This window comes from Megalobrama amblycephala, linkage group LG18, assembly GCF_018812025.1.
Source record: "Megalobrama amblycephala isolate DHTTF-2021 linkage group LG18, ASM1881202v1, whole genome shotgun sequence".
Lineage (NCBI taxonomy): Eukaryota > Metazoa > Chordata > Actinopteri > Cypriniformes > Xenocyprididae > Megalobrama > Megalobrama amblycephala.
Window position 1 is genome coordinate 4,388,398 of NC_063061.1, and position 10,934 is coordinate 4,399,331.

Below are 10,934 nucleotides of genomic sequence, written 5' to 3' on the forward strand. Positions count from 1 at the left end.
CTTGGCCCCTAAATATAGCTGCAAGCAGCAATTACGGGGCCAAGCAAAAAAGGGACAACAATCCAGCCAACATGGCTGGGAGCATTAGGCCAACTGCAACAGTGAGCAATTAAAGACCTATTACGATCATTTAAGGCAAAAGAGTTGGAAAATGATATATACAGTCAGTAATAAAGATTTACTGGTTTATCACTTTCGACCAATAGGTGGCGCTGTGACCAAATGAATATGGTTTGGTCAGAGTGAGGTGACAATGACACTCACTAAGGATATGACTCCCGAAAAAATAAGTCAACCAGATCAAAAGTTATAAGCATATGAAAAAAATACAGTAGGTGGCGCTGGTTTGGACTCTTTCAGGGCCTTGTGCTGATGACCCATACAGAGTTTCGAAACAATACACTAATGTGTTCACAAAATACAGCATTTTAAAACAATATTTAAAATGTCCGATGGCCAAAATGGCCGACATGGGAAAATGGATATCATTCGACTCGGCATGATGCCCCGAATTGAAAAAGACCAACTTTATCATTTTTGGACAAACCTATTTGAAGCTATAAGCAAAAATAATGGCTATATTGGCTTTTTTGTATCTCCAGACCAGTAGGTGGCGTTATGGCAAAACTCAGCATGTAGGCTCTGGTCTTGCTTGGGATGATATGTATGAGGTTTCGTCTGAATATGATAAAGCATTGCAGAGATACAGCCATAGTGTGTTCTGATGTGTTTTCTTGGTTTGCCATTTTGATCATTTGTGTCAGGTTTACTTTGTCATAATCTCTATGTATTAAAACTCCTTAGTTTATTCATTTCATTGTTACTAATTGTTTTACTTAGTTTAGTTTCATTTCATTTTGCTTTGGTTTCTGTTGGTATTGGCTACACCTTGGCTCCTTGTTATATTGGCTCTACTCTAGCCTGTCACTTGGGTCCCACATCCAGACTCCACCTAACTGTGTCATCCTCCTGGCTCCATAATGGACTTCCGAACCATTGGCAATGTATGCATCCTCCAATGTTCAAACAGCTTCCCTAGGGTCCTTCATCTGTCCAGCTTCTCCATTATCATCCACTCGAAATGGCATCTTCTTGGTTTGCACATCTTCCAACTGCACCTTGACCCTCAGATCCACCAGCATCACCTTGCTTCTCTAACATTTGGGCTTCATCTTGGTGTCTAGTGTTCCTGACTCCATCTTCAATTGTTGTCTCCCTGGCTATGCATTACTCTGCACCAATTAAGGCTCCACAATGGTTCTTCATCTGTCTTGCTCCATCAAGGTATCTCAATTACTATTGAATATTTCCTTTTTTTCCCCTGTTTTTTTTGATCAAAGATTTGATGTTAACAAATTGAGTTTTTATAAATGACTATGTCTGCGCTATCCAATCCTTTAGCTACATTAAAGTCCTCCATGTATTCAGTTTTGACATCTTTATCGCTTCCACTTGTTCCAGCTCAGTTCATGTTTACATTTGCCTTTAAATCCAGCAGCATCAGACTGGTGCTCCAGATCTCTGGCTCTCTCTTGGTCTTCAGCCTTCCTGATTCCACCTTGGTCTTCCATTTTCTCAACTTCACCGTGATTTGCACTGCCTAAGTCTCCAATTTTGGTATCTATTTGTATAACTTCATCAAAATATCTCAGTCTGCCATATTTACTGAACAAACTATCTTCTGAAACACTTGATATAAATACATTTATTGTTTGTTAATACCGTTTTGCATATGTTTTTAATTTATATGTTAAACTTCCTAACATCACATAAAACCAGAGTAAACAACAACATTTTGTTGCATTGTGTTGTAGGACTATGCAGACACTACATGTCATCTGTCACCTTCTAGTTCTACCAGAAAGACTCAGGAGGTAAGATAAAGAAACAATGTAATTTATTATTAATCAGCAAGCAAAATATCACAAAATAAGGTTCTTTGGTGTAAACCCTGTCTGTAGCTGACATCCTGACTTTGCGTTTCCTGCCTGAAGATGAAGGCAGGGGCATAGCCGATCCCTAAAAAATATGGACAGCAACCATCCTAATAATGGAGGGCAGGATGGAGGGGAAGGTTGGCGTTAGCATCTGCAAACTCAGACATGTGTAAGTACTGATGTTTTATAGTCCAAGTGTTAGATAATGATTTGTTACATCTGAACTAGTAAATATAACATAACATTTGAGTAATTACGACAAAACTTGTGCAACAGCTTCCTTTTACAAAAGTGCGTTTGCTTGCATCCTCCTTTCATTTGGCTTCACTGAGGTCCTCCATCATTCCAGATTTAAGTTTGTACTTTCCACCAACTCCACCTTGGTCTGGAAATATTCCAGCTACACCTAGGTCCTCTGGTGCAGCATTAACTCTCTACTTGTTCAACCGTCTAACTACATATTGGTCTCTAGTTTGCATGACTCCACATTGGTCTTTTGTCTTTCCAGCTTCACCTGGTTTGCACCACCTACTCCACCTTGAGTCTGCATTTCTATAGCTCCATGAAGGTATCCCACTCTGCCATTCTTTCTCAAAAAAACAAAACAAACATTCATACTTACAAAGACTTGCTGTGAGGAAACTATTATTCATAAATGCTTTTTTGTCATATGCATATTATTTGTTGATATTCTTAATATTGCATACAACTACAATAACCAACAGAAATTTATTCTTTTGTGTTGTAGGACTATGAGCACACGACATATCATCTGTCAACATCTACTTTGCAACACTAGACGGTGCCTGCAGACTTTAACTGTTTGGCACCAATGTAGCCCTTTATCTCTCATACTCCACTATTGTTGTCATGTGTCCTAATTCTGCCTTGGTGTTTCTTTTTGTGTTTCTGAACTGGTCTGGACTACTTAAGGATCTCCTTTGTTTTGCATTCTCTTTGGCTCCATTAAGGCATCTCACTGTTCCATTTTGCTGTTGCGTATTTTCTACTGTGTTATCATCTGTTTGTTTGTTTGTTTCTTTGTTTGCCTATTATGCTCTATGTCTGGTTTATTTCATTGTTATTACTATATATTTATTCTCTTTTTTGATTCCTTATCAATGTATGTAATTAATAATACATTTTTTTATATTTTCTTTATTAGTCTGTTTTCATTCATTGAAACAATTTCTAAATACAGAAGTGCTACGTATTGTTAATAAATTCTATTAATTGTCATAATTTTTGCAATAAATGAAAAGCTTTTATTTATTTCTTTATTTATTTATTTATTTATTTATTTATTTATTATGATTATTATGATTATCATGTATTGCTGATTGCCTGTTTTGCAGCCAGTACTACAGCTAGTCTGATTTTTCTTACTATCTAGTACTATCTAAGCAAGTACAATATATATTTCTGTCTGTGATAGGCAGCATTACACTGTGCATTTATCTTAGCCATCCTCCATCCCAGTATCACATTTCTAGATATGCTACAGACGTCTTTTGCTGTTAACCACTGTCACCTCCTTTCTTATGGAGCAACTAGTTTTGCATTAGCAGCTGTTTCCTTTCTGTGTTTTCCTGGTGTAGTAGAGCAGATCTATGTACTTGCAGATCTACTCTGCCAAAACCAAACCTATTTACATCTGCACAACAACTACTTAATAAAATGTTTCCACTTATTCTGAGAATTGACATGCCTTAAGTTTGTTTTTGTTTTTTACCTTTGAATATTTTTTACTCTTTTCGTAATTTAATATTCATTGGACTGAACTGTTGTTAGACTAGTACCTACAATAACAGGAGTCTTTAATAAAATTAAATATATGATATATTTACTGTTTTACCCGTTATTGATGTATGGTAATATTTAGTTGAATGCTTTTCATAGTTTATTTTAATGTTCATCTTCTACCTTAGGTGTTTGTGGTGCACATATTGTAAAGCTGCCTACTCCACTTTAATCATTGATGTATTTGACATTAAACAAAATACAAAGAAACCAAAAAGAAGTGGTTTGATATTTTCTGATTAAAAATATATATCTTTCAAGCAATTTTCAGAGTTTCTGTTTTTCTAAAAATGCACAAACATTTTTTCTATATTATCCAACTAACCTACGCTACATAATATTAAAACTTTTCTCTGACAAGTACCAGAGCTAGGTTACTAATGTTTTGTTAATAGTGGTCCAACTACCAAAGATGAATTAAACCCCTAATGAGTATAACTTGCAAATCCTATCAGCCATTTTTTAATTACAGAATAAAAACTGTTATATTAATGTTACTTACTAGAGGTAGTCACATCAAAAAAAATCTTTTAAGCTTAATGTTTTTTTGTTTTTTTTAGAATATATAAATAAGTTTCCATCCATTTAAGTGCATATAAAATTGCATATATGTAATTGATTTGAGTATAGTGTCCTCTCCATCAAATTTATCAAATGTTGATAAATCATTACATGTTTAACCTTTATAAAACATAGTAAAACATATTTTTTAATTCGCCAGACATGATTGAATATATTGCTATCCATTTAAAATGAATAGACACTTTTTTGTTTCAACATAATATATATTAGACATGAAAATGCTCTATTAAAACATAAATAGTTGTAATTCAAGAATGCTTTGAAATATAGACCAATGGTTCTTGTTCGAAAGAACACACTTGTCAAATTATTTTAGAAGTGAAATAAATGATAAAAGTTAAATAAAATAACTTATAGAAGTCTAAGTTCTGAAAATGAAAATGTAAAAATACAATTGCTTATCTTTTATAATATTCTATTGCAATCATGTTTTACTCTTAAACTGCAAGAATGAAAAAAACAAAAAACACCATTCTAAATTTTAGGTTGAAATATTTCAACAATTAGCTTTCAGTAACATTTTGTTTGGGTGCAATACCAAACTTTTTTTAGTAGATGACACTCAGGCTCCATATCTGACGATTTAAGGCTGCCTCAAGTCAACTCACCTTAACAATACAGTAAAGTTATACATTTTGATCAGTTCATTGTTAATTTCACTTCCTGCTATTATATTATTTCATGATATGTATAAAGCTGTTCTGCAGAAAAAAGTTATGTTATACTTCAGCTCTGTTCAGTTCTTATTCAGTAGACTCAGTGCATTTAGATAATACCAATAATACTAAAAAATATAAGGGGTCCTCAATCAAGCTAGTCATAGAATAAAAACAATGGACAAAAAAAATTATGAAAAGCAGATAAACCAGGCAACATAGCTGAAATCATCAAACTAATAGCAACAGTGTGCAATTAAAGACCTATTTAAGTCATTTTAAGCAAAAGAGCTGAAAATCATCACTCTGTTATATTTATAAATTCATAAAGATTTACTGGTTATCAATTTTCTACAATACATGGCGCTATTACCACATTCATGGTGGTGCTGGCTTGAAACTTGAACAGCTTCTTCAAGGCATTGTGCTGATGACCCATACTGAGTTTCGTAACAATTCGCTAATGCGTTCATAAAATACAGCATTTTTGCACAAATTTCAGAATGGCCAATAAAGGAAATTGGATATCATTTGACTCGGCATGCATTAGACCAGCTGCAACAGTGAGCAATTAAAGACCTATTACGATCATTTAAGGCAAAAGAGTTGAAAAATGATATATACAGTCAATAATAAAGATTTAATGGTTTATCACTTTGACTAATATGTGGTGCTGTGACCAAATTAATGTGGTATGGTCAGAGTGAGGTAACAATGACACTCGCTAAGGATATGACTCCCGTGAAAATAAGTCAACCAGATCAAAAGTTATAAGCATATGAAAAAAAAACAATAGGTGGCGCTGGTTTGAAAGTGCTCAGGCTCCTTCGGGACCATGTGCTGATGACCCATACCGAGTTTCGTAACAATATGCTAATGCGTTCATAAAATACAGCATTTTTGCACAAAATTAAAAATGGCCGACAGCCAAAATGGCTGCTATGGGAAAATTGGATATTATTCGACTCGGCATGATGCCCCTAATCTAACAAGACCAAATTTATGCTTTTTGGACAAACATATCTGAAGCTATAAGCAAAAATAATGGCTATTTTGGCTTTTTTGAATCTCCAGACCAGTAGGTGGCGTTGCGACGAAACTCATCATGTAGGCTCTGGTCTTGCTTGGGATGATTTGTACGAAGTTTGGTGTAAATATGATAAATCATTGCAGAGATACAGCCATGAGTCCAAACTGAGTGCTCTGCGTTAAATTAATTTGCGTGTTTTTTGATAATGGTTGAGTTTATCAAAAAGCTTTTGATAACTTTTTGCCAGAATGGTCTGAAGATGATCTGGTTCAATTTTCATGATAGTCAGACCAACAGCCTAGGACGAGTTCGAAAAAGTAAGTTTTTCGCAAAATTCAAAATGGCGGACAAACCATAAGTCGAAACCTAGCATGTTTGGTATCGTTAGACTCAGCAGGGATTCAGAAGTCTAATTTCATGACTCTTTTGAAAATAAGTTGACCACACCCATATTGATAAGCATTTGAATATTTAATTTTACCACTAGGTGGCGCTGGTGCAAAACTTCTTAGGCTCGTTCAGGGCATCGTGCTGAAGACCCATACCGAGTTTTGTGACGATATGCTAATGCGTTCATAAAATACAGCATTTTAGCACAAAATTCAAAATGGCCGACGGACCAAAATGGCTGATATGGTAATAATGGATATCATTCAACTCGGAATGATGCCCCAAATCTGACATGACCACATTTATGATTTATGGCCAAACCATTCAGAAGTTATTAGCATAAATAGCCATTTTTCATATCTCAGGACCAGTAGGTGGCACTGCGCCGAAACACTGCATGTTGCCTCAAGTCATGCTTGTGATGACATGTACAAAGATTGGTCAGAATACGATAAATCGTTTTGGAGATATAGCCTCAAGTCTGATTTTGCGAGCTCTTCGTCGAATTCATTTGTGCCCTATTCGAGAACGGATGGATCTATCGAAAAGCTTTTGATAACTTTTTGCAGTCATGGTCTGAAGATGATCTGGTCCAATTTTTGTGAAAATCGGAGTAACGGCCTAGGAGGAGTTCGAAAAAGTAGGTTTTTCGGAAAATTCAAAATGGCGGGAAAATTTTCATGACGGAAAATGACGTCATATAGTGCAATCGATTCGTCTTGAGCCAAGGAATCAGAGGAAAAAAGAATTTTGTTTCTAGCCCATACGGTTCAAAAGTTATTAGCATAAACAGAAGTGCAACTTTGGACAGCTGGTGGCGCTAGAGGGATTGAGTTAGAGACTCCAAATTGGCTATGGACACAGTTCAGACTGTCCTCTAACTGTGTGCCAAATTTCACAACTTTTTACCATACGGTTCTATGGGCTGCCATAGACTCCAAGAGCGGAAGAATAATAATAATAAGAATAGCTGCAGCTGCAAGCAGCAATTACGGGGCCAAGCAAAAAAGGCACAACAAGCCAGCCAACATGGCTGGGAGCATTAGACCAGCTGCAACAGTTGAGCAATTAAAGACCTATTAAGGATCATTTAAGGCAAAAGAGTTGGAAAATGATATATACAGTCAATAATAAAGATTTACTGGTTTATCACTTTTGACCAATAGGTGGTGCTGTGACCAAATGAATGTGGTATGGTCAGAGTGAGGTGACAATGACACTCGCTAAGGATATGACTCCCGTAAAAATAAGTCAACCAGATCAAAATTTATAAGCATATGAAAAAAAAACACTAGGTGGCGCTGGTTTGAAACTTCTCAGGCTCTTTCAGGGACCTTGTGCTGATGACCCATACAGAGTTTCGTAACAATACGCTAATGCGTTCATAAAATACAGCATTTTAAAACAAAATTCAAAATTGGCCGATGGCCAAAATGGCCCGACATGGGAAAATTGGATATCATTCGACTCGGCATGATGCCCCGAATCGAAAAAGACCAACTTTATGATTTTTGGACAAACCTATCTGAAGCTATAAGCAAAAATAATGGCTATTTTGGCTTTTTGTATCTCCAGACCAGTAGGTGGCGTTACGACGAAACTCAGCATGTAGGCTCTGGTCTTGCTTGGGATGATATTGTATGAAGTTTGGTCTAAATATGATAAATCATTGCAGAGATACAGCCATGAGTCCAAATTGGGTGCTCTGCGTTAAATTAATTTGCGTGTTTTTTGAGAATGGTTGAGTTTATCAAAAAGCTTTTGATAACTTTTTGCCAGAATGGACTGAAGATGATCTGATCTGATTTTCATGACAATCAAATGAAGCATCTAGGACAAGTTCGAAAAAGCAGGTTTTTCGCAAAATTCAACATGGCGGACAAACCATAAGTCGAAACCTAGCATGTTTGGTATCGTTGGACTCAGCAGGGATTCAGGAGTCTAAGATCATGACTTATTTTGAAAATAAGTCGACCACACTCATAGTGATAAGCATTTGAATATTTGATTTTACCACTAGGTGGCGCTGGTGCGAAACTTCTCAGGCTCGTTCAGGGCATCGTACTGATGACCCATATCGAGTTTTGTGATGATATGCTAATGTGTTCGTAAAATACAGCATTTTAGCACAAAATTAAAAATGGCCGACGACCAAAATGGCTGATATGGTAATAATGGTTATCATTCGACTCGGCATGATGCCCCTAATCTAACAAGACCAAAGTTATGATTTTTGGACAAACCTATCTGAAGCTGCAAGCAAAAATAACCATTTTTTGTATATCCAAACCAGTAGGTGGCGCTGTGCCAAAACTCAGCATGTAGGCTCTAGTCTTGCTTGGGATGATATGTATGAACTTTGGTCTGAATATGATAAAGCATTGCAGAGATACAGCCATGAGTCCAAATTGGGTGCTCTAGGTTAAATTAATTTGCATGTTATTTGAGAATGGTTTGATTTACCGAAAAGCTTTTGATAACTTTTTGCCAGAATGGACTGAAGATGATCTGGTTTGATTTTCATGACAATCAAATGAAGCGTCTAGGACAAGTTCGAAAAAGTAGGTTTTTCGCAAAATTCAACATGGCGGACAAACCATATTTCGAAACCTAACATGTTTGGTATCGTTGGACTCAGCAGGGATTCAGGAGTCTAAGGACATGACTCTTTTGAAAACAAGTCGACCACAGTCAAAGTGATAAGCATTTGAATATTTGATTTTACCACTAGGTGGCGCTGGTGCGAAACTTCTCAGGCTGGTTCAGGGCATCATGCTGATGACCCATACCGAGTTTTGTGACGATACGCTGATGCGTTCATAAAATACAGCATTTTAGCACAAAATTCAAAATGGCCGACGGCCAAAATGGCTGATATGGTAATAATGGTTATCATTCGACTCGGCATGATACCCTGAATCTGACGTGACCACATTTATGATTTCTGGACAAACCATTCAGAAGTTATTAGCCAAAATAGCCATTTTTCGTATCTCCGGACCAGTAGGTGGCACTGCACTGAAACACAGCATGTTGGCTTAAGTCATGCTTGTGATGACATGTATGAAGTTTGGTCAAAATACGATAAATCATTTTGGAGATATAGCCTTAAGTGTGATTTTGCGAGCTTTCGGTCGAATTCATTTGTGCCCTATTCGAGAACGGATGGATCTATCGAAAAGCTTTTGATAACTTTTTGCAGTCATGGTCTGAAGATGATCTGGTCCAATTTTTGTGAAAATCGGAGTAACGCCCTAGGAGGAGTTCGAAAAAGTAGGTTTTTCAGAAAATTCAAAATGGCGGGAAAATTTTCATGACGGAAAATGACGTCATATAGTGCAATCGATTCGCCTTGACCCAAGGAATCAGAGGAAAAAGAATTTTGTTTCTAGCCCATACGGTTCAAAAGTTATTAGCATAAACAGAAGTGCAACTTTGGACAGCTGGTGGCGCTAGAGGGATTGAGTTAGAGACTCCAAATTGGCTATGGACACAGTTCAGACTGTCCTCTAACTGTGTGCCAAATTTCACAACTTTTTACCATACGGTTCTATGGGCTGCCATAGACTCCAAGAGCGGAAGAATAATAATAATAAGAAAACTAACAATAACAATAGGTGCCTAAGCACCTTCGGTGCTTGGCCCCTAATAATAAGAAAACTAACAATAACAATAGGTGCCTAAGCACCTTCGGTGCTTGGCCCCTAAAAAAAAAGAACGCCAACAATAACAATAGGTGCCTCCGCACCTTCGGTGCTTGGCCCCTAATAATAATAATAATAATAATAATAATAATAATAATAATAATAATAAACGGAGCAATTCCAATAGGGTCCTCACACCATCGGTGCTCGGGCCCTAATAATAAGCGTACGGAACGCCAACAATAACAATAGGTGCCTAAGCACCTTCGGTGCTTGGCCCCTAATAACAGGCTGACAACCCGATGGGCAAGATTACATTCTTATTAAATCATTGTCTCTTCCACTCCAAACCCACTACAATTGAGAGACATACATATGAATATTTCATTCAAATATATTATGCAACTGGACTATCAGACGAGTTATCCAGTGTCATATTTAATATGGCCGACAAGAATAGGAAAGAGGTTCAAAAAGACTTTATCATTCATCTTGTCCAATGTGGCCATATACTTCAAGTAAATGGACAACATATTACTGTAAATAAAAATAATACAAGTTATTAGCACATTACAGTGTAGCTATCATGCCATATTTACGCATCCATTGGACAGAGAGTGCAAATATTTCGGCTCATTATTAGGTTATCCCATATGAGAAGGTGTCGGTGTACATAATAATACATCAAAATGTACAGTAAAAATGTTCAGTAGCCAATAACGTGTCATTACACTGTTTTATAATGCACAGGCCTTTAATCAAAGAGAAACACCGGCACGAATTTGGGCACGATGACGACACATTCTGTATTAGAGCCATATGTAAATGTCATGGATGGAACAATAAAAAAATAGTCCATTGATGCATTAGAAAGTGTAATGAAAACAAAAATAAA

At 36.5% G+C, this 10,934-nt stretch overlaps 1 long non-coding RNA gene across 3 annotated transcripts; it reads left to right on the top strand.

Annotated features, from left to right (window-relative positions):
• Positions 1-269: 269 nt before the first annotated feature.
• Positions 270-4,738, top strand: LOC125253572. 3 transcript variants are annotated; one of them, XR_007181468.1, is made up of 6 exons: positions 270-1,284; positions 1,496-1,617; positions 1,815-1,874; positions 1,962-2,106; positions 2,446-2,505; positions 2,686-4,738. It is a non-coding gene; the product is annotated as an uncharacterized LOC125253572 (long non-coding RNA). The 3 variants fall into 3 exon arrangements; XR_007181469.1 differs by having other exon boundaries at positions 1,995-2,106; XR_007181470.1 differs by having other exon boundaries at positions 1,499-1,617.
• Positions 4,739-10,934: the final 6,196 nt, after the last annotated feature.